The sequence below is a fragment of the Pinus tabuliformis genome, chromosome 5_1 (assembly GCF_031772625.1).
Source record: "Pinus tabuliformis cultivar Carrire ecotype Pingquan chromosome 5_1, CPIR1, whole genome shotgun sequence".
Classification (NCBI taxonomy): domain Eukaryota; kingdom Viridiplantae; phylum Streptophyta; class Pinopsida; order Pinales; family Pinaceae; genus Pinus; species Pinus tabuliformis.
Window position 1 is genome coordinate 545,847,945 of NC_142305.1, and position 24,262 is coordinate 545,872,206.

A 24,262-nucleotide genomic window follows, 5' to 3' on the forward strand; every position below is an offset into this window, starting at 1 on the left:
CCTAGTCTTCCACAACCTATAAGGTTGACACCACAACAATTGGAAGAAAAAAGAGCAAAAGGGCTTTGTTTACCATTGTGATAGCAAATACACTAAAGGTCATAAGTGTGCTGAGAAGAAATTATTCTACATAGATTGTGAAGAGGAAGAAGAAAAGGAGCAAAAAAGGTCAAAAGAAGAGGATATAATCCAGGAACAAAGCCTATATGAAGAACAAATAAATCTGACCATATCTTGTAATGCATTGGTGGGAATTACCACTCCTCAAACCATCAAGATAGAAGGACAAATAAAGGAGAAAAAGGTAATAGTGTTGATTGATTTAGGAAGCACCCACAATTTTATTCATTGTAAAGTAGCAAAAGAATTGAATTGCTTCCGATATCCAGCACCAGAGTGTTAAGTGATGATTGCAAATGGAGGAACAATAAATTTCTCTGGAAAGTGCCATAATATCAATCTATCCATGGGAGAATTTGTATTGACTAGCCTAATGCTTTCCATTCCAATGGGAGGTGCTGATGTTGTACAAGGAGTCCAATGGCTACAATCCTTGGGTACAATAGCTTTTAATTTTCAAGAACTTTTCATCAAATTTTCTATAGAAGGAAAGGATTAAGGGGTATTGCAGGGAAACCAGGAAAGATAATCAGCTCTAATGGTATGACAAAGCTTCTAAAAAAGGAGAAAAGAGGTGTAATTGCACAATTATGTTCGCTAGATGTTTCCACATCGGAATCATCTATTTCTCCAGATCTCCAAAAAGTCTTGGACAATCATTCGAAGGTATTTGAGACTCCCAAAGGTCTCCCACCTATGCGTGATCATGATAATGCTATTCATCTGATTCTAGGAAGTGTTCCTCCAAACATCAGGCCGTACAGATATCCCTATGTCCAAAAGAGAGAAATTGAACATATGGTTGCAGACATGCTAGAGGTTGGTATAATTCAACCAAGTCAAAGTTCTTTCTTTGCTCCAGTAGTATTGGTGCACAAGAAGGATGGATCATGGCGCATGTGTCCAAATTATAGGGAGCTCAAGAAGCTCACTGTTAAAGATAAGTTCGCCATTCCTGTCATTGATGAATTAGTAGATGAATTGCATGGATCAATTCACTTCACCAAGTTGGATCTTCATTCAGGATATCATCAAATCAGAATGAAGACTGAAGACATTCCGAAAACAACATTTAGAACTCATGAGGGTCATTATGAATTTTTGGTCATGCCTTTTGGCCTTACCAATGCACCTTCAACATTTCAAGGTTTGATGAATTCAATTTTCAAACCATTCCTTAGAAAATTTATGTTATTATTTTTTGATGATATACTAATCTACAACAAGTCTTGGAAGGATCATGTTGAACATGTTGACAGGGTGCTACAACTATTGGAGGAGAAACAATTATATGCAAAAAGATCCAAATGTTTCTTGGGAGTCCAGGAGGTGGAATATCTGGGTCATATTGTATCTCATGAAGGAGTTAAGGTACACCCTAGCAAAATTAAAGCCATTAAGGAATGGAAAATCCCCACATCCATAAAGCATCTGCAAGGATTTCTCGGGTTGACAGGGTATTATCGCAATTTTGTTAAGAGTTATGGGAGAATAGCAGCACCTCTAACAACATTATTGAAGAAAGATGCATTTTCATGGACTCTGGAGGAATAAAGGCCTTTGAACATCTTAAAGAGGCAATGTGCCAAGCACCGGTCTTAGCTACACCAGACTTCACAAAAACCTTTATTGTGGAATGTGATGCTTCAGGAAATGGAATTGGTGTTGTTCTAATGCAAGATGAAAGACCCATTGCTTTTGAAAGTCGTCCAATCAAGGGAAAGTTTCTAAGCAAAGCTATTTATGAGAAGGAAATGTTGGCAATACTCCATGCACTTAAGAAATGACAACCATACCTAATGGGAAGAAACTTCAAGGTAAAAACAGATCATGATAGCCTTAAATACTTTTTAGAACAAAGATTATCCTCTGAAGAGAAACAAAAGTGGGTCACAAAGATGTTGGGTTATGACTTTGAAATCATCTACAAAAAAGGGAAGCAAAATGTGGTGGCAGATGCACTCTCAAGAAAGGATGAGGATGTGGAAGCATTGTTGTGCGCTATTTCTATTATCCAACCAGATTGGATAAACGAAGCAAGGGAGGAATGGAAGAATGACGAAGAAGTGTGGGCACTTATTCGAAAGTTACAACAAGATTCCAGTACGTCTGATACATTTAGTTGGCAAAATGATTCGTTATGGTACAAAGATCACTTATACCTCTGTAAGAATTCCCAGCTAAAACAAAAGATTCTTATGGAATTGCACACTTCTCCCTTAGGAGGGCACTCAGGATTTTTAAAAACTTACCACAGGGTTAAGAAGGAATTTTTTTGGGATGGCCTTAAATCAGATATTCAAAAGTTTGTGGCGGAATGTTTGGTTTGCCAACAAAATAAAGTTGAAACAATTAAGACACCGGGTCCATTACAACCTTTATCCATTCCAAGACAACGTTGGGAGGAGGTTTCAATGGATTTAATCATATGTTTACCCAAGTCTGAGGGAAAGAGTGTCATCATGGTGGTAGTTGACAGACTTACAAAGTCTGCACACTTTTGTGCATTATCACATCCATTTAAAGCCAGTATAGTTTCTACTGCATTTATGGAACCAATTTAAAAGCTACATGGAAACCCAAAGATTATTGTAAGTGACAGAGATCTCATTTTCACTGGAAATTTTTGGACATAATTATTTTCTTGTCTTGGTACTCAGTTAGTTCATAGCTCATCTTATCATCCTCAATCTGATGGGCAAACTGAGATAGTAAAAAAATGTTTGGAAGGATATCTTCCTTGCTTTGTATCTGATAAACAGACACAATGGGTCAAATGGTTGCCTCTGGCTGAATGGTGGTATAACACTTCCTTCCATATAGCAACAAAAATGACCCCATTTATGGCACTTTATGGGTATCAACCACCATCGATCACATCATATTTAAGAGAAAATTCTAAGGTTCAGGCAGTGGAACATCACATCGAACATCAACAACAAGTCCTCCAACTCTTAAAGGATAACATCGCGTTGGCATAGAATAGAATGAAACAACAGGCAGATCAACATCGCAGTGAAAGAAGTTTTGATGTAGTTGATTGGGTATTCCTACGGCTACAATGATATAAGCAAATGTCCCTCAAGCAATCTAAGAAGGATAATAAATTATCACCAAAGTACTATGGTCCGTACAAGGTGTTGCAAAAGATTGGTACTATGGCATACAAATTGGAGCTTCCTGCAGCTTCTCGATTGCACCCAATTTTCCATGTTTCATGTTTAAAGAAGGTTATAGGCGACAAGCTCCTAGTTCAAACAATATTTCCAGAACTTGACGAGGAAGGAAAAATTATATTGGAACCGGAAGCAGTCACAGAAACAAGAACTCGACATCTACGAAATCGATCAATTTCAGAGTATCTTATCAAGTGGAAGAACTTATCCGCTGAAGATTCCACATGGGAGGATGAGAATTTTATGCAGAAGTATCCAGAACTATGCAAGCGTTGAGGACAAGACTTTTTTGAAGGAGAGGGGCATGTTGGGTCCCTATAATACTAGTGATTACCCCATTACTATTGTAGTTATACCCCTTATTAATATTGTTGTGCCCCTATTGCCCCCATATTGTTATTACTATGCCCCATAGAATCCCTCTATTGTTATTTTTGTGGCTTTATATTATTATTGTTAGGTCGGCTGGGTTATATTGTGACTCCTTAGAATCCTATATATAGAAAGGAGGTTTTGTCATTTGAATCATCCAAGAATTGTTCATTTATGTAATGCAAAGGAGGTTTCCCCCTCGAAGAGGTTGAATTCTAAGGCGTTGATCTATCTTTTCTTGAGCTGGTTTCATAACATAGAGATAGTTTAGCTTCAGAGGAAGATTTGGCATGATAAACATATTAAGGAGAAGTAATTTCAAGAGGAAAATTGGGCATTGTTATATGATTCTCGGTATAAAGACTTCAAGGACAAGCTAAGGACAAGATGGCTCGAACCTTATGTGGTGGAAAGATGCCATGATAATGGTTCAGTGCAAATCAAAACTATAGATCAAGAAGCCACTCCATCGCTTGTTAATGGACATTGATTGAAAATGTACAAGAGGCATTTATTGGAGCAAGAGTTCATTGAAAATATCAATAAAATAGTGATGATGGTGGAGCAAGTTCCAACTCCTCCCTCATCAGGTCACTGAAAAAAAAAGAATAAGGACTTAGGTGAAAACCTCCATGAGGTGCTTGACTCCCATCTTTAGGTTGAAAACCTCGTGAGGCCTCCCAAGGATGAGAAAAATTCAAAAGAAGAATAAGAATATCCCTGAGTGAAAGCTTTCCTTTGAGGTGCCTAGGGAAAACATCAATGGTGAATACCTCCCTGAGGTAGCCTAGCTATTTTTCAAAAAAAAAAGAGGGGAAAAAGAGAAAAAAACATAATTGTTATTTGCAGGTGGGCGAGAAAGACAATCAAGGAGCAAAGAGAAAATCCAAAGGGAACCCTACCTCACATTTATTCATCTCCTCCACTCCTTACCATGCATCCCTCCATCAATTCCATTGTTTTTTCACTTCATTGCTTCAATTTAGGCAAAGACTATGTTTTCTACAGGATGATCCTGTAGGAATTACAGTGGCCCAGAAAACCTACAAGAAGCAATCCAAGGGTGAATGGTAGGTTGGTTAGGTCCCCAAAATTCATTATAGATATGATATAACCCCTCACCTCATCCATTACAATCATCCTTGCAATCACCATTCGAAACAAAAATAGATCAGTTTCTTCCAGTTATGGAAAAACCATCAGCAGACAACAGACATCAGAGGAAGAAGAAGAATGACTATGCAGCAAATAAACAACACAACACATCTGATCTTTGGCAATTGCAACATGACATCAAGACCACAAGTAAGTATTCCGCTCACTCACTCATATGCATCATTTAATCAATAGTCGTAAGGGTTATGAGGTAGTTGGTTTATAAGTGAAAAGGTGGCTAGTTAACTTGGCCGCCTTCGACAAAGCAGATAGTGAGGTGGAAAAAAGGAAATTATTTTTAAAATCAAAAGAGAATGCAAGATTCTAAAATAGTGATTTATTTTTGATGGCATTCAAATCCGATGTAAGGTGGGGCCCCGACCCATATTAAAATTCGAGCGATAGCAAAAGATTTAAATAAGCGTGGGTTCGAGAGGCAGATAAAGTGTTCTGCAAGGGAGCAATGAGCATGGGTTATTACTCAAGATCAACCACCACAATTGACCATGACATCAAGCTGTTTGACCGTGATCTACGACACGAGGTTGTTGTGGGGGGTTCAAGCTTGATGAACATCCCGTACACTCCCTACCCCCGTAGTGGGCCACCACAATCATTCCACTCCATATCATCTCGTCTATGTCATCTGCCACCCTCATTCATTACCGTCCACCTCCTTCACCATACCCCGTCACCTCATCTGCCATTCCATAAATATAGTGTTGTTTATGGCTACCATTTTAGGATGATTGAAGAATTAAGATTTGGGGCAAAAACACCAATTCACCAAAGACTCATCATACCCTATTTCTTGATGCAATCACTCATAGACTCAAACAACAAAGTAAAGGAAGGGAATTCCCAACAATTGACTCATTATGGGTTGATTAGGATCCACATTGAGGATGCCATCCAAAACCTACAGATCACTATAACATGGTCAATCTTCAGAGACTTACCAGCAGAGGATGACATCAAAACCCTCACCTACGATGTTAGTCCTTCTGTCAGTCAGGAGGAGGAAAAAAAAAAGAATAAGATATAGAGCTAGATGGGGATGAGATGGATGAAGAAGAAACTAATATAGAGAAACATGATGAAGGAGAAGAGAGGGAGGATGACACTGAAACAGAGGAGGAAATGAAGGAAGAAACTGATGGAGATGAGAAAGAACAACAAAAGGAAGAAGATAAGAAAAATAGAGAGGAAGGAGGCATTAAAATGAAGCTCAAGGAAATGGAAAAAGAGCTAAGTGGCTTAAGGGACAGAGAAGCAATAATGAGAGATCAACTTGAGAAGGAAAATGCATGGCTTAGAGGACAGCTGCAGGAAAGGGAAAACCAACTAGCATGTATGACCAGCCTCTCCTCGGAGGCCATCCAATGTAGGATGCCAGCTAAATCCTATGCTCTTTACCTCCGAGAACAATGGTTGAAATTTCATATTAAAACACTAGCAGAAAGGGGCACCAAGCCATTTCAGGACTACAAGAAGTTTATTGATCTTTGTGATCAAAGTACACTAGAGGATAGGGCAAAAATGGCTGAGTTTTACTCGCACAACATGGCCCTCACATACATGAATGTTTGGGATCCTAATGTCGAGCTAAGAGATCTATAATTAATGGCTTTGGCATCATGGATGAACCATGAGGAGTCAAGGGATTCATAGATGAAGCGAATATTGGCCAGAGAGCAAACTGAACCTTTTTTCATTAGAGTTGAACAATCAAATCCCATGGCCCTAATCAACAACCATAATCTAATTGAAAATTATCCTTAGATGGCACGTAGATATCTTTCTACCCAAGAGCAAGCAATTTCACATTTTGAGGATATGTTTATGCTATTAGGAGATGATAGTATACATGCCTGCTTCAGGAAATGGAACACACTACTACACATCTTGAATATAAGAGAATATCACTCCCCTCAAAGGTTTAGAGAGGCATTCAATAGGACACCTATGTATACGAAATCAATGCAAAGGTTGAAGGTCAATTAGATAGGCCTGAAACTTAGCCCACCACTACTCCTAGGGATGCTAGAAGGGAGAAAAGAAGAAGAGGAAAAGAGGCAGTGGGAAGAAGTAGAAAGGAAAGCAGGCTTCTGTGAACAAGAAGACGAGACCACAACAAAGGCATGGGATGTCAGAGAGGTTACAAGAGCCATGAAGGGCATGGACATCGACTAAGTTGCTCAGACGATGAGCAACACTTTCAGTAGGGGTGTGATGATGAGCCTCATCATTAGGTAATTATATGAGCCTTAATTCACTTCCTAGCTTAGTCAAACCAACTATTCTCACAACTTATTGCATACTTTTGATGATATTTTTTTTATCAGATGAGTTAGAGCTGGATATTTTGCTTTGTGGTATAATGTGCATTTAATGTAGGACTAAATGATAAAAGTAAGTAATTTTGGTAAATACCTTGGTCAAAACTCGAATGGGACAAGGGAGAGGAATTATAGGAGGCAAATCCTCTTCATTTACTACCTCTCCATTCGAAGATTCCTCCATCAGCTCGAAGTGCAAATAGCCAAATCATGAGGACTAGAAGGCAACTCAGCAAGTGAAAGTCAAAGCACCAGTTTATCTCAAGTTTGGAAGCTGACCCTCCCTAATTTTAAGGAAGTCGTTGGAGACTTTAGACATATAAGTAGAGAGGCTTAGGACCTCAGTAGGATTCGTACATTTGATTGTAAAACTTTACTCTATTTTCGAGCTACAAGACTTGTGACATTTTTTTATGTAATCCATTGTTTTGATAATGAGTTTTGTTTTGAGCCAACACTGAGTTAACTCAGAGGGCTGAAGCTCTTGGGTTAGGGCCCAACCCTAGCAGCTAAGGATCCTCTTTACTGTACATGCATGCTAGCGTAGATTCATGGTTTAATCATTCATTTATTTAAATAGTTGTATTTCCATTACAACTTTGTAGCACATAGATTCATGGTTGAATCATTCAATTGCTTAAGTAGCTGCATATCCATTACAGCAGTGTACCGTAGGTTGGTTGTGTTTTTAGTTTGATTCCATTTTTGCCTTCTTTCAAATAGTAGGGTACCAAGGAGAAAAATATCACTATATGGTTGTCATCAGGTGTCTCAGCCTCACCTCTTCCCTCTGGGAGCATGACATGAGGAGGAGACCCTTCAACAACCCCAAAAACACAGATTTCATGTTCTCGCATGAGCTTCAAATTTTGTCGCCTTGATTCAGTACTTGGTTCATTTCATTGTTATCTTTATGAAATAGATCTCACTTTTATTCTCATTTCTTTCAACACTTTCTTCATGCATAATATAGGTAGAAGCTAATAAATCACATTTTAATGAGATTATACCTGTAGATTTCCTTACTGTCTGATCTACAACAAACCTTCCCAATCACCATTAACCGCATGTCACATATTCATTTCAATGTTTGACATTATGTGCTCCAAATCTCCATCATCGATATGTTTTTCTTGATCCAACAGCTATTAGGTCACCCACTCGCTAGCTAGCTTTACCGATCTCCACCATTGATCAATCCCACATGATCCAACGGCTATCGTGCAATCTCACATGAATTATTGCACGATCGATAGCAGACTGAGAGCATGAGAGAAAAGTGGTTTTCCCGTGCTATGTGTCACTCACATAGGCTAATTGCATGAAATTTAGAAATACATCTTACAGCTCTTAGTGCACAGGAAACACTGCTTACCACCTATTTTCATTTCAATGTTTGACTTTAGGTGGTCCACATCTCCACCGTTTTTCTGTTTCACTTGATCCAATGGCCATTATGTCACTTGATCGCGAACTAGCTTGGTTACACCGTTGATCAATCCTGCATGATCCAATGGCTATCGCGCAATCTCACGCGGAATCTTGCACGGCCAATATCTGATCGAGAGAACATGAGAAAAGTGGTTTTGTCGTGCTATGTGTCACTCACTTAGGCTAATCCCATAAAATTTAGGAATTTCACTTACAGCTTTGAGGGCGCGTGAGAAACTGCTTACCACCTAAGAAGACCGCTCCATCATTTCGCACATTCCCCCCTTCTGTCGACATGTGACTTAATGTGGTCCATCCATCTATTCAATTAATCTTCGCAATAAGATCTCCGCCGCTCATCTTTCGTTAATCATGTTTGTTGATTGATCCATCCATCTATTCACTTATCCCCTGTGATAAGATCTCCACCATTCATCTCTCGTTACTCTTGTTCATCCATCTATTCACGTAATATCCTGCGATAATATCTCCATCACTCATCTCCTGTTAATATTGTTCCCAATTGATCCAATGGTTCCTGTGCACTGCTGCTTCATTACGTCTTCCTTTCGCTGATTTCAATCTTTGCTTGCTTTTCCTCTTGACTCCTTCTTGAACTTTGTTCTGCATATCATTTAGACTCTACCACTCCATAGACCTTATAGCCATCCTCAACCACCTTCAATCCACTTGTCACGTCTACAAGAACACTTAAATTGCATGCTTGATTTTACCAAAAAAACCAGAAAAGAGTGAAAATAGATTTAGTTTAGTTTCCTTGCTTACACATTGCTTTGGTTTGATACTCTTTACTTTTGTAACCTAGATAGAAGCATTAGGATAATGTTGATTTAGCAATTCTATTTAGCATAGCTATTTAAATGGTTAATTAGTATATGGTGTGATTTAGCATTACATGTTGTTTTCTTCATTACTACAGTAGAGTATCTATATTAGAATATGTTTTCTCTTCTTCCATCAAAGAATCAAGCTTCTTATGACGCTATAGAAGTCTGGCTTGGATCCCGTGGGGTCTCTTACCAGATGAATAGTGACAATGGACAGGACCTACACTTCTACTTGTGCATATAGCACTATCACCTCCAAGTTTGACCAAACCTTGGGTTGATAAGTAAAGCTAGTCACCCAAGAGTTGTAGCATCCTTGCTGCAATATTGGTGCTCATCACAAACGAATCTCTTTTCTCATCAATTCACCTCAACAACAACAGTACAATCTCATTATTAAACCCCAACATTAGCATACATACAAGTTATTTGAAAAATAACATACTCACTCTCAACTATTCATATCACCAACAACAAAACAAAATACATGGATTCAATGGAGCATATAAACACAACTATATCGTACGAGAAACATAAACACAACTATGATAATAACATAAACAAAAATCATTATCTTCTCACACAATACATTTCAGCCATGGTATATGTAGTAAATTATATTAATAGGACATGATATATGAGTATCTACAGCAATACTTTGTCTGGCAACCCTTTTCTCTTCACAATTATCTTCTCTACAACCTACAACACAAACTTTTCAACAATCTAATCTTTAATCCAATGTCCCTACAAAAAAAACTACAATAATACTCTATTCTCCATATCAACATAAATGTAATACTAGCAATCTAAAAAAAAAAATCAAATCATCTACTCTCATCAATCACTCTCAGCATCTCTGCACTATTGCCTTAGATTTGATCTCTGATCTGTACTCTACATTACTATACCTCACATTCTCACAGTATATAATCCATCCCTTTGCACGTTCTAGCATTTTATAACTGATGGAATATTATGTAATAATTACCATCCATTACACTGAGCATATTAAAATAAATAATTATAGATCGAGTCAAATCTTTAAGGACCATTTGAAATTAAATTGACTAAATCACCACCAAAAACCATGGGAAATATTCATGGGAAAATTTTGTGGTTTTTATTATGCGTGCATAGCTCGCAAATTTTTCACTTATAGGAATATATGTGGGCATATAAAAACAAGCTAGAGTATATTGTCATGGGCATATAAATAGGAAAGCCATAGTATATTATGCAATTTGCACGAGGATGAAGAGGCAAGCTAGAGTAGATGTTGTTATTCTTGGAAAACTCTAATTTCTTCAACCCAGATTAGGAACCACCTCCATCATCACATCATATTAACCTCTCGAAACACCAAAACACCTTTTTCATACATTATATCATCATGGACACATATCCACAACTTTTTACATCAATGTCAACACAAGTTGATTCATTGTTGACATCAATGGTAACATCGTGATGCCAAAAACCATTTTCGTTCTTTTACAACATTATGAAAGTAGATAGGATAAACTTTAGAAATTAAAGATAATTTCCATACTTCTTGATTATCATTCTTATATTTCTATGTCTTATACATGACTCAAATATTCTTTCTTTCCTTGAGATATCTTCCCATGATAGCTTGAAGGCGATGGACCCTTTCCTCCTTTTCTGTAAGGAGTAATTCATTGGAGTTGTGAGGGAATAACTTGGGAACTTAATAATGAAGATGTTTCTTGGGATAAACCTTTTGTGTTGTGTTGTGTTATATTCTTTGCACGACTAGCCCACATAGTTAACCGAGGGATTAGAGGGGGGGCGGAGCCCCCCCTTCTTTGCGGCGATTGCGTAGCAGGGGGGGTCACAGGGGGTTTGAGGGGTGCAGGTAACCTCACTCTATGGGGTCTGGGGTAGTGTTGAGTCCCAAACCTGCACTTCCCTATATACCCTTTCAGCCTTCTTTTTCCATTTACTTCATCCACCAAGCTGTCAAATCATTGCATATTAGTCTAAAAAGAGCTTATGAAATGGTTTCCTAACTATGTTTATGGCTATTGTTTGATTTAGATTTTTGTTCAAACAGCTGCGGAAACTTGTCACTTTCTGCAGCCAGCCCAAGTTTCCACAGCCATTTTGTTAAAGGCTATGTTACAGGTGTCCAATGGAGAAACCGGCCACATGGGCAAGCTGCAAGTGACATGTACATGGAGTGTGTCCCATCAGTTCAGCGAAATCACTCATAAACGGTCGTGGTCAATGACGGTCAAAGGAAGGGCCAAACGAGGAGTTTTGCAGTGGCACGGCTCTGTTTTACCCACATGAAGGTTTGCATGGCACGATCCTTAATTTCCGGAGGTACTGGCACACCTGTAGAGCAGCCCATGAACTGAATCGAGTAGCCACCACTCCACAGATTCAACTTTCATGATGACCATAACGCTAGATCTCAGGCCAAGGAGATTTACGTGTCTCTTGGCAGCATAAAATCTACGAATTAGTTGCAGCACTTTTACTTATAAATAACGCGTTGATATACAATGGATAGTTAGTTTTTGGGGATGTAATTTTGACTATTGTTATCATCCCACTGTACTGTGCTTTACTTTGTTTTATTACTTCACTTTAAATACATGAGAAGATAGCATTCCTAAATTCAATTTGTGACTAAGTGATTGACTGGCCGAGGTTGCAGAGGGCCCCTGTACACCGAAGCTTTGTATAGTTTCTTACTTGCTTTCATTTACTGTTTTTATAATCATTGCTTGTATATATATTGCACTGTTCTGATGTTCATTGCTGTCCATATTTCCTTTATGTTTTCTTTTATAACTGTTAGCTGATCAGTGCTTCTTTTACAGGTTTTTGTAGGCAGCCTGGGAAAATTTACATATTTTTGATAACTACTGACATGAGATCATCTTTTCCTTTCTGTTGATTTTCATTTCCTGAGTTTAATTCCAGCACTGTCATTTCTTTCAAGTTTTGTTTTGCTTATTTACTTTTCTGCTACTTAGACATCATATTACTCATCTGTTTATGATTTCCTTTCTATAGCCAAGCGACTCAATTAGTAAGGAATCAGAATATTACTTGTTGTAGTATGATTTAGTTTGCTTTCCTGCAAGTTAGAGATTGAATTACTTATGTCATTTTCAAGAGTTGAAATATGAATGAGTAGTTAAATCTTAGTTTCCTTTTATGCAATTTAATTTCCTGCAATTTAGATATCATATTACTCAGCTTGTTTATGATTACTTCCTATAGCCGGAGTGAGTCGAAAGGTGAAGGTGTTAACACCCAGGTTGTTCCCTATGACTCCCAAGGGAATACGGCCGGGGTAACCACTAACCAATCTTTGGATCACTGTTTCTAGCCAAACTGTGATCAGAGAGGGCTCTCTCTTTATGATTTGTAACTGTTTATGATAGGGTTTTAGGCTAGCTATTATGCACAGGTTTTGTTTATGTTTTGGTTGAAGAGTTTCTTTTAGGTCTTAGTGATGTAGTATTCAGAGAGTCAAGTATCATTGGGCAATGGAGTCTGTGGCTGTATAGGTGTCTAGAAACCTTGAGGTGAACTGGTGAAACTTACAGGGCCATTTGGATTCTTCATACAACGAAATTTTTGTTTTATAACACGAACAGGTGAAAAAACCAGTGAAAGCAATTAAGAATTTTCACTAAAGTATTCGAGTATTTCCACCAAACTAGGTATGAGAAACAGATAGATGCCTCAGGAGCAAAACTTGAATCCCTGGGGATGTCTATCACTGTAAAAGATATAGTTTTAAAGTGCAGCAATTAAGAATTACACTTCATTCACTGTATCTGAAGAAAAACATGGATAATAGCTCAGATTGAGTTCAGGGTAATCAGTGATTAAATCCTGAACTATTCTTCTACTTTGCTATTAAGTTTAAAACATTTAGACAATAAAAGAGAACAAAAGACTCGAAAACATGTAACACAGAGATTTAAGAAAACTTATTGTTTTATGAAACATTCTGGAATCCTGCAACATTCACCATTCATCACAACGCATCAAATACACCGAGCTTTGGAAATTCCATTCTCCCTTTGTATTGCTTCTCTGAGAATTTTACAGCAAGTGAGACTTCCAAAAGGAAAATAACAGCAACCCCCTGAGCTTCTGCCAGGGGTGAATATATACTTGCGATTTTTACAAAAATATCTGAGTCCTAAGTTATCTCAGACTTAATATTCTCACCAACTTTGAGATATTATTATCAGAAATTTATTACAGCATTGAATACAAAATAAAGGCGCCTTAATGTTCTGTCAGAAGATATTTTGGCCTTTGGGATCTGCTGAGTCGGTTGAGATACTTTGATTAAATGCTGGAGAACCCGACTTTATGGCTTGTACGCTGTATTTTGGGTTGTCACCTGTGATTGTGACTGCTGCTGTGGTGAGTAAATAGCTCTGCTGAGTTGGCTCAGCATCTGCCTCTTCCTTGTAGATTTTATTCATCAAAATTGTGCCTGTGCATGACTGCTCATATACTGGAGAAAATTAGCGCTACAGGTTCTGGCCTGATAAAATTATCTGTGTCAAATTCCTCCATACTTCCTGTGTGGGCAATTGATGATTTATGATTGCCCCCATAGTCTCATCTGCTTCAGTATACTTAAAGAAATTTGGTGGTGTATCAAACAGATGATCAATTTCATTCATAATAAAAAACAGATTATCCACCCTATCATACAGATTCTGCCCTGATGCTGGCCCTGTGTCTGTTGAGGTACTGGCCTGTTTTGCAATCTGTGCTACTGCATGGGCATCAATCCTTTTGTTGTAATTTTCTAGGGTGAGCAGTCTTCCTACACTGCTTAAAATGCTGGGGAGGCCTCTGTTCTGCAATGCCACAAATCTGTCCAGGAACTTGTTGATCTCGGTCTGCATATCCTGTGTCCTCCTCTCCAGCGTACCAACTAGACTTCTTAGTGTCAGGACTCTTTTAACTACTGAGATTGTTTCAGTCCTGTTAGTAATTCCCATGGTAGCTAGTTGAGAGCTAGTTTTGTTATTTAAAACATTGATCATTCTGCTGGCAGCATCTGGCATGTGGCCAAGGCTTGCTCTGGCTCTGTGTATTTCCTTGTTTGCCTTGGTGATGAGTACTATTTGCTCATCCATAGTCTCAATATACTGCCATTGATTGGTGATGGACCGCCCAATGTTGCCCCAGAGGACTGCTTTCAATTCTGCTGTTACTTTTTCTAGTGCAAGCTTTTTTTCTAGTTCAGCTATTCTCTTTTTTAGAGCTTTTATCTCTCTGTCCTTTGCTGCTTCATTCTGCTTGCTTTTGTCAAATTTTTCATTCACCTTGGCCAAAGATTTCTTGACTTCATCAAGCTCTTTCATTTGAGATTCAAGAACTTGGATCTCAGCTTGCAGCTTCTGCATATCCAGACTGGGAGTCTGTCCTGGTGTTGGTGTAGTTGTTGCTGTAGATGGTGCTGTAGATGGTGCTGTAGTTCCCGTTTGCTGAGGAGGAGGAGTAGTTGTTGAAGGGACTTCCTCGAGATTAATTATCACAGGAGGAGGCTAGGAGGGTTGGCCCTCTTCTCTTTGCTTCATTGCTGTTTGTAGTGCTGCCTTTGCAGCTTCTGATTGTCCTAGCTGGTCTTGAGTTCGAACCAGCTCCTTGTACAGGGATATCAGTAGGTCTGTAGCATCCTTTTCCTGCCTTTGCTGGGCAACCTCGTCTGTTTGCGGATGGATGGTAGCTGGGAGCTTGATTTTCTTTCTTAAGGCCGCCATGTCTGCATCCCTTAGCTTCAGGAGTTCTTGGATACCTTTGACATCTTTAGGATCATGTCCTATTTCTATAATTACCTCTTCCAAGGACTTGATCCTATTGTCCTTGGCTTGTGATGATGCTCTCTTCAATTCCAGCTGAGAGGCTGTATTATCAAGGCTGCTCTCCAATTTGTAGTTCTCCAATGTCTCATCTGCCAAGGAGGCATACAACATTTCACCAGTTTGTTTATGTAATTCAATCTTATCCATAGGGTGTATGTCTTTGGCCAGCACCTCCATGTTGGTTCTTAGGTAATCTGAGGTAGTTTGAGGATGCAGCGTTGTGGGCATGAAGTGACTCATGATCATCTTGCCTTCACTTACATCAAAGGCAGACATGAGTCTTTGCTGATTGGTGGGAGCCAGGTTCAGCAAATGATTGTACAGCTGTACTTTAATAGGATCATTCCTCCTCTTAATGTCAATAAACTGCTGTTTGATGCTGGACTGTCCTTCTCTGTGCTGGCTGGAGGAGCTGACCTCTCCTCCTATAGTTCTATCATGTTCATGCTGAGATGAACTGGCTGAAACTTCTCCACTGGGTGGGCTCATGCCCATTGCTTTCCTCACTGCTATGTCATCCTCTTGAGAGTCATTTAGTCTTTGTCTTTTCTCTCCTCGATTGATGGATGAAGTCAGGGGAGTCTCTCTATCCCTTTTCCTGGTTAAGTCCTCCTTTTGTGGGGTTTGGAGGACTGAGGTATCAACAGTAGTTTCTGCCCTAGGAGGCACTATTGTCTGAGCCTGTTGCTCAGTGGAGCTTGGAGCATCAATCACTTTTTCTTGCTGCAAGGGCTGCTGTTCACTAAACTGTTCCTCTTCTTGTTGCTGCCCAAGTTCCTGCTGCTCCATCTCTTCTTGCTGCTGTAGCAATGTGTCCACTTGTTCTTCTGTCAATGGAGGTGGCTGTTCCACCTGCTTCCCTTTATCCTTGCTTGCTGTCTGTGATGCTTTCTCGGCAGTTTGTTGTTGTACTGTTGATGATGTAGCAGCTGCTCCAAGTTGCTTTTTGTAGGAGAGGGGCACCTATCCACAAGTTTCCAAGTCAGCTTCCTTTTGCATATTTCTAGCCTCTCTCTCAAGTAACTCTTCATTAGTAATTTCCTCCTCTAGGGTACCCTCTTCCCAATTTGATGCGTTGGCATACTGTTCAATCTCGGGTTGTCTCTTGTGTGCATAGCTACCCAATTTGTATCTAATCCTCCTGAGGGAGATAGCATGATTGGGGTCATAGGGTATCCATTCAAAGCTGGTTTGCAGTCTGAGGCCTTCCAGGATAGTGTTTGCCTCTTTCCATCCCTCTTCTTTTCTGTTATATAGGAAAGGACCCAGCTGGTTCCTTACCTTCAACTGTGACTTCTTGTTGTTGCTCTGAAAATGAAGATAGTCTGAGTTCCCAAACTGTCTGAAATATTCCAAGGCAAAAAGCCTCATGGGGACATACCTTGGCAACCTAAATGGGTTCAACTCACAGCCATATATCCTGATGACTGTGTGGTTTTGGTAGAAGTACCAATTACCAATGCTGTAGGACTTATTCAAATGGAGAATTCTCCTCATGTCATCAGTTAGTCTAGGAGGAGGAGTACCATGCAATACTGTCATGACTGGATAGATGAATAAGTCAATGAACTCAGTGTATGTGTAAGGTGATACACAGGTATGAGGAAAAACAGAAGTCCAGAACACAACTGATCTTGGATTTCCCTGGGCATTGAGTTGCTTCAAAGGAAAAGAGAAGGTGGCTGGCTGATAGAACAAGAATAGATGGTATATATATGAAGTATACCTGAATAGTCTTTCCCTCCTCAAGTTCATAAACTGCTCATGGATTTTATCTGCAATGTAGGTTGCATAGTCATAATGTACAGCTGGGGGTTTACCAGGAGAGAATATAGACAGCATTGCTATTAGGCTATCATCCACATCCTCCATCCCCTTGAATCCTAGGACATAACTGATTAAATCCACTAACATCCTGCCCAAATCATTCAAGTAGTGATACCCAATAGGAGGGGTTCTGACTGTTTCAGAGCCTGGTCTTACAAACAACTGATTGATTTTAATGATTTGGTCATTTGACAGCTTGGTCCCTTTGTTTATCAAATTCTGCATAAAGATGGGGGTCAATTGCTTGGCAGTTTGGAAGTGCAGCATTCCATTTATACTCTCTGGGGTAATCTGGAACAGGATTGAGCCTGTGGGGCTGATGACAGCTCTTTGGTTTGGGTCATAACATTCCTGGCAGCTGTAGATCAGTTCTGGCATAGGATTTACTTGGGGAAGGTTGTAGATGGGCAAATTTGAGTCCCAAATTCCCAAGATGTCTGCCCCACTCAGGTGCTGGGCTTTTAACTCATTCATCATCTGGATATTGTATTTGGTTCCCATAGGGAACCAGTCCAGCATTTGGTAATCCATGTCTCCCAGGGCTTTCCATGCTAATTCCTGGTGAGGAGCATTGAGGGGCTTGATATTTAGAGCAATAGGAGTCTCCATAGTTCTTCAAAGTGCAACAATTGTAGGTGAATAGTCAAAATGGAAGCAACACAGAATAGAGGTGATTCTCTGTAAAGACAGTTTGTATTTAGATACCAGAGGGGGATTTACACAACAGCAGTTGGAATACTGTTTGTTTTGGGAGCAGAGCTTTTCTAAGGTCTGACTATGTCCTCTTTTAGCGGGTAAATTGAGACCAACTAGGAATTAGCCGAGAATACGCAGTGAGTGTTGCTTTCTGGGCGAATTTACAGGTATTATGGCTCGGCTGGTGCTTTTTGGACTTCACAGTTACAATGGTGGACGTGCAGAGGGAAATGGGCGGTGTAAATGTAGTTTCAAGGTGTCTTAAGCCTTCTGAGCAACTTAAATTTCAATAACAGTCGTATGGAGGGCAGAACAATGGTAAATACCTGTTAATTGACGAATAGAGGTTGCGCAGGTGTGCACGGTTGATGCTGAGGAGGTCGCCCGGGTTAACTCAGCAGGTTGGCGGAAATTCGAACGTAAACGGTCATGCAGAAAGAATAATAGCAACAGGAGTGAAAAGTGGGAAAAACACGGTTTTTTGGGTAAATATAGACTTTTTTACCATTTTGGCGCTTTTTAGTGATGACGTCAGCATGACGTCATTGGTGGGTCAAGGTGAGGTGACGTCAGCTGACGTCATCGGGTGACGTGGCGGTAGACTATTGGTCCAAGGGGGCGATGAGGTGGCAGCCATGTCAGCGGCCAGGTGGACGAATAGCGGGAGCGAGTACAGGTGGATGTGACGTGGCGATTCGTTGGCGGAAAACAGTTGGCGGTTAGGACCGTAGCGGTTACGGTTAAGGTTAACCGCTACGGTTTCTCGGGGCGGTTTAGGTACGACGCCGAATGTGTCAGGCCTTGCTCCGAGAGGCTTTAGCGTTTGACGCGTGGAGAGGTACTGACGTGACGCAACGTCACCTTCTCGGGCGGTAAAGGACAGCAGTGGGGGCCGCTCCGATATTAACGTGGATCGTCGGATCTTCGAGCCTCGATCCGACGGTGGGCGGAGCAGCAAGATGCTCGAGTTGTATGCGGGCGGAAAACTTTGGGTAGAGGGTTTTTCGTTGGTTTTTCATTGGTTTTTCAATGTTTTTTATTTAAAACAAACAATGCGCTAACCTTTGGAAATGCGCCAGAGGCGGGTTTTTTGGCTTTGGTAGTTTTTGCAAAGGATTTAAAGGCGGAAGAGGGTTTTATAAGGGTTTTTTCAATGCAAATGATGGTCTTAGTGATGTAGTATTCAGAGAGTCAAGTATCATTGGGCAATGGAGTCTGTGGCTGTATAGGTGTCTAGAAACCTTGAGGTGAACTGGTGAAACTTACAGGGCCATTTGGATGCTTCATACAACGAAATTTTTGTTTTATAACACGAACAGGTGAAAAAACCAGTGAAAGCAATTAAGAATTTTCACTAAAGTATTCGAGTATTTCCACCAAACTAGGTATGAGAAACAGATAGATGCCTCAGGAGCAAAACTTGAATCCCTGGGGATGTCTATCACTGTAAAAGATATAGTTTTAAAGTGCAGCAATTAAGAATTACACTTCATTCACTGTATCTGAAGAAAAACATGGATAATAGCTCAGATTGAGTTCAGGGTAATCAGTGATTAAATCCTGAACTATTCTTCTACTTTGCTATTAAGTTTAAAACATTTAGACAATAAAAGAGAACAAAAGACTCGAAAACATGTAACACAGAGATTTAAGAAAACTTATTGTTTTATGAAACATTCTGGAATCCTGCAACATTCACCATTCATCACAACGCATCAAATACACCGAGCTTTGGAAATTCCATTCTCCCTTTGTATTGCTTCTCTGAGAATTTTACAGCAAGTGAGACTTCCAAAAGGAAAATAACAGCAACCCCCTGAGCTTCTGCCAGGGGTGAATATATACTTGCGATTTTTACAAAAATATCTGAGTCCTGAGTTATCTCAGAATTAATATTCTCACCAACTTTGAGATATTATTATCAGAAATTTATTACGGCATTGAATACAAAATAAAGGCGCCTTAATGTTCTGTCAGAAGATATTTTGGCCTTTGGGATCTGCTGAGTCGGTTGAGATACTTTGATTAAATGCTGGAGAACCCGACTTTATGGCTTGTACGCTGTATTTTGGGTTGTCACCTGTGATTGTGACTGCTGCTGTGGTGAGTAAATAGCTCTGCTGAGTTGGCTCAGCATCTGCCTCTTCCTTGTAGATTTTATTCATCAAAATTGTGCCTGTGCATGACTGCTCATATACTGGAGAAAATTAGCGCTACAGGTTCTGGCCTGATAAAATTATCTGTGTTAAATTCCTCCATACTTCCTGTGTGGGCAATTGATGATTTATGATTGCCCCCATAGTCTCATCTGCTTCAGTATACTTAAAGAAATTTGGTGGTGTATCAAACAGATGATCAATTTCATTCATAATAAAAAACAGATTATCCACCCTATCATACAGATTCTGCCCTGATGCTGGCCCTGTGTCTGTTGAGGTACTGGGTTGTTTTGCAATCTGTGCTACTGCATGGGCATCAATCCTTTTGTTGTAATTTTCTAGGGTGAGCAGTCTTCCTACACTGCTTAAAATGCTGCGGAGGCCTCTGTTCTGCAATGCCACAAATCTGTCCAGGAACTTGTTGATCTCGGTCTGCATATCCTGTGTCCTCCTCTCCAGCGTACCAACTAGACTTCTTAGTGTCAGGACTCTTTTAACTACTGAGATTGTTTCAGTCCTGTTAGTAATTCCCATGGTAGCTAGTTGAGAGCTAGTTTTGTTATTTAAAACATTGATCATTCTGCTGGCAGCATCTGGCATGTGGCCAAGGCTTGCTCTGGCTCTGTGTATTTCCTTGTTTGCCTTGGTGATGAGTACTATTTGCTCATCCATAGTCTCAATATACTGCCATTGATTGGTGATGGACCGCCCAATGTTGCCCCAGAGGACTGCTTTCAATTCTGCTGTTACTTTTTCTAGTGCAAGCTCTTTTTCTAGTTCAGCTATTCTCTTTTTTAGAGCTTTTATCTCTCTGTCCTTTGCTGCTTCATTCTGCTTGCTTTTGTCAAATTTTTCATTCACCTTGGCCAAAGATTTCTTGACTTCATCAAGCTCTTTCATTTGAGATTCAAGAACTTGGATCTCAGCTTGCAGCTTCTGCATATCCAGACTGGGAGTCTGTCCTGGTGTTGGTGTAGTTGTTGCTGTAGATGGTGCTGTAGATGGTGCTGTAGTTCCCGTTTGCTGAGGAGGAGGAGTAGTTGTTGAAGGGACTTCCTCAAGATTAATTATCACAGGAGGAGGCTGGGAGGGTTGGCCCTCTTCTCTTTGCTTCATTGCTGTTTGTAGTGCTGCCTTTGCAGCTTCTGATTGTCCTAGCTGGTCTTGAGTTCGAACCAGCTCCTTGTACAGGGATATCAGTAGGTCTGTAGCATCCTTTTCCTGCCTTTGCTGGGCAACCTCGTCTGTTTGCGGATGGATGGTAGCTGGGAGCTTGATTTTCTTTCTTAAGGCCGCCATGTCTGCATCCCTTAGCTTCAGGAGTTCTTGGATACCTTTGACATCTTTAGGATCATGTCCTATTTCTATAATTACCTCTTCCAAGGACTTGATCCTGTTGTCCTTGGCTTGTGATGATGCTCTCTTCAATTCCAGCTGAGAGGCTGTATTATCAAGGCTGCTCTTCAATTTGTAGTTCTCCAATGTCTCATTTGCCAAGGAGGCATACACCATTTCACCAGTTTGTTTATGTAATTCAATCTTATCCATAGGGTGTATGTCTTTGGCCAGCACCTCCATGTTGGTTCTTAGGTAATCCGAGGTAGTTTGAGGATGCAGCGTTGTGGGCATGAAGTGACTCATGATCATCTTGCCTTCACTTACATCAAAGGCAGACATGAGTCTTTGCTGATTGGTGGGAGCCAGGTTCAGCAAATGATTGTACAGCTGTACTTTAATAGGATCACTCCTCCTCTTAATGTCAATAAATTGCTGTTTGATGCTGGACTGTCCTTCTCTGTGCTGGCTGGAGGAGCTGACCTCTCCTCCTATAGTTCTATCATGTTCATGCTGAGATGAACTGGCTGAAACTTCTCCACTGGGTGGGCTCATGCCCATTGCTTGCCTCACTGCTATGTCATCCTCTTGAGAGTCATTTATTCTTTGTCTTTTCTCTCCCCGATTGATGGATGAAGTCAGGGGAGTCTCTCTATCCCTTTTCCTGGTTAAGTCCTCCTTTTGTGGGGTTTGGAGGACTGAGGTATCAACAGTAGTTTCTGCCCTAGGAGGCACTATTGTCTGAGCCTGTTGCTCAGTGGAGCTTGGAGCATCAATCACTTTTTCTTGCTGCAAGGGCTGCTGTTCACTAAACTGTTCCTCTTCTTGTTGATGCCCAAGTTCCTGCTGCTCCATCTCTTCTTGCTGCTGTAGCAATGTGTCCACTTGTTCTTCTGTCAATGGAGGTGGCTGTTCCACCTGCTTCCCTTTATCCTTGCTTGCTGTCTGTGATGCTTTCTCGGCAGTTTGCTGTTGTACTGTTGATGATGTAGCAGCTGCTCCAAGTTGCTTTTTGTAGGAGAGGGGCACCTGTCCACAAGTTTCCAAGTCAGCTTCCTTTTGCATATTTCTAGCCTCTCTCTCAAGTAACTCTTCATTAGTAATTTCCTCCTCTAGGGTACCCTCTTCCCAATTTGATGCGTTGGCATACTGTTCAATCTCGGGTTGTCTCTTGTGTGCATAGCTACCCAATTTGTATCTAATCCTCCTGAGGGAGATAGCATGATTGGGGTCATAGGGTATCCATTCAAAGCTGGTTTGCAGTCTGAGGCCTTCCAGGATAGTGTTTGCCTCTTTCCATCCCTCTTCTTTTCTGTTATATAGGAAAGGACCCAGCTGGTTCCTTACCTTCAACTGTGACTTCTTGTTGTTGCTCTGAAAATGAAGATAGTCTGAGTTCCCAAACTGTCTGAAATATTCCAAGGCAAAAAGCCTCATGGGGACATACCTTGGCAACCTAAATGGGTTCAACTCACAGCCATATATCCTGATGACTGTGTGGTTTTGGTAGAAGTACCAATTACCAATGCTGTAGGACTTATTCAAATGGAGAATTCTCCTCATGTCATCAGTTAGTCTAGGAGGAGGAGTACCATGCAATACTGTCATGACTGGATAGACGAATAAGTCAATGAATTCAGTGTATGTGTAAGGTGATACAGAGGTATGATGAAAAACAGAAGTCCAGAACACAACTGATCTTGGATTTCCCTGGGCATTGAGTTGCTTCAAAGGAAAAGAGAAGGTGGCTGGCTGATAGAACAAGAATAGATGGTATATATATGAAGTATACCTGAATAGTCTTTCCCTCCTCAAGTTCATAAACTGCTCATGGATTTTATCTGCAATGTAGGTTGCATAGTCATAATGTACAGCTGGGGGTTTACCAGGAGAGAATATAGACAGCATTGCTATTAGGCTATCATCCACATCCTCCATCCCCCTGAATCCTAGGACATAACTGATTAAATCCACTAACATCCTGCCCAAATCATTCAAGTAGTGATACCCAATAGGAGGGGTTCTGACTGTTTCAGAGCCTGGTCTTACAAACAACTGATTGATTTTAATGATTTGGTCATTTGACAGCTTGGTCCCTTTGTTTATCAAATTCTGCATAAAGATGGGGGTCAATTGCTTGGCAGTTTGGAAGTGCAGCATTCCATTTATACTCTCTGGGGTAATCTGGAACAGGATTGAGCCTGTGGGGCTGATGACAGCTCTTTGGTTTGGGTCATAACATTCCTGGCAGCTGTAGATCAGTTCTGGCATAGGATTTACTTGGGAAGGTTGTAGATGGGCAAATTTGAGTCCCAAATTCCCAAGATGTCTGCCCCACTCAGGTGCTGGGCTTTTAACTCATTCATCATCTGGATATTGTATTTGGTTCCCATAGGGAACCAGTCCAGCATTTGGTAATCCATGTCTCCCAGGGCTTTCCATGCTAATTCCTGGTGAGGAGCATTGAGGGGCTTGATATTTAGAGCAATAGGAGTCTCCATAGTTCTTCAAAGTGCAACAATTGTAGGTGAATAGTCAAAATGGAAGCAACACAGAATAGAGGTGATTCTCTATAAAGACAGTTTGTATTTAGATACCAGAGGGGGATTTACACAACAGCAGTTGGAATACTGTTTGTTTTGGGAGCAGAGCTTTTCTAAGGTCTGACTATGTCCTCTTTTAGCGGGTAAATTGAGACCAACTAGGAATTAGCCGAGAATACGCAGTGAGTGTTGCTTTCTGGGCGAATTTACAGGTATTATGGCTCGGCTGGTGCTTTTTGGACTTCACAGTTACAATGGTGGACGTGCAGAGGGAAATGGGCGGTGTAAATGTAGTTTCAAGGTGTCTTAAGCCTTCTGAGCAACTTAAATTTCAATAACAGTCGTATGGAGGGCAGAACAATGGTAAATACCTGTTAATTGA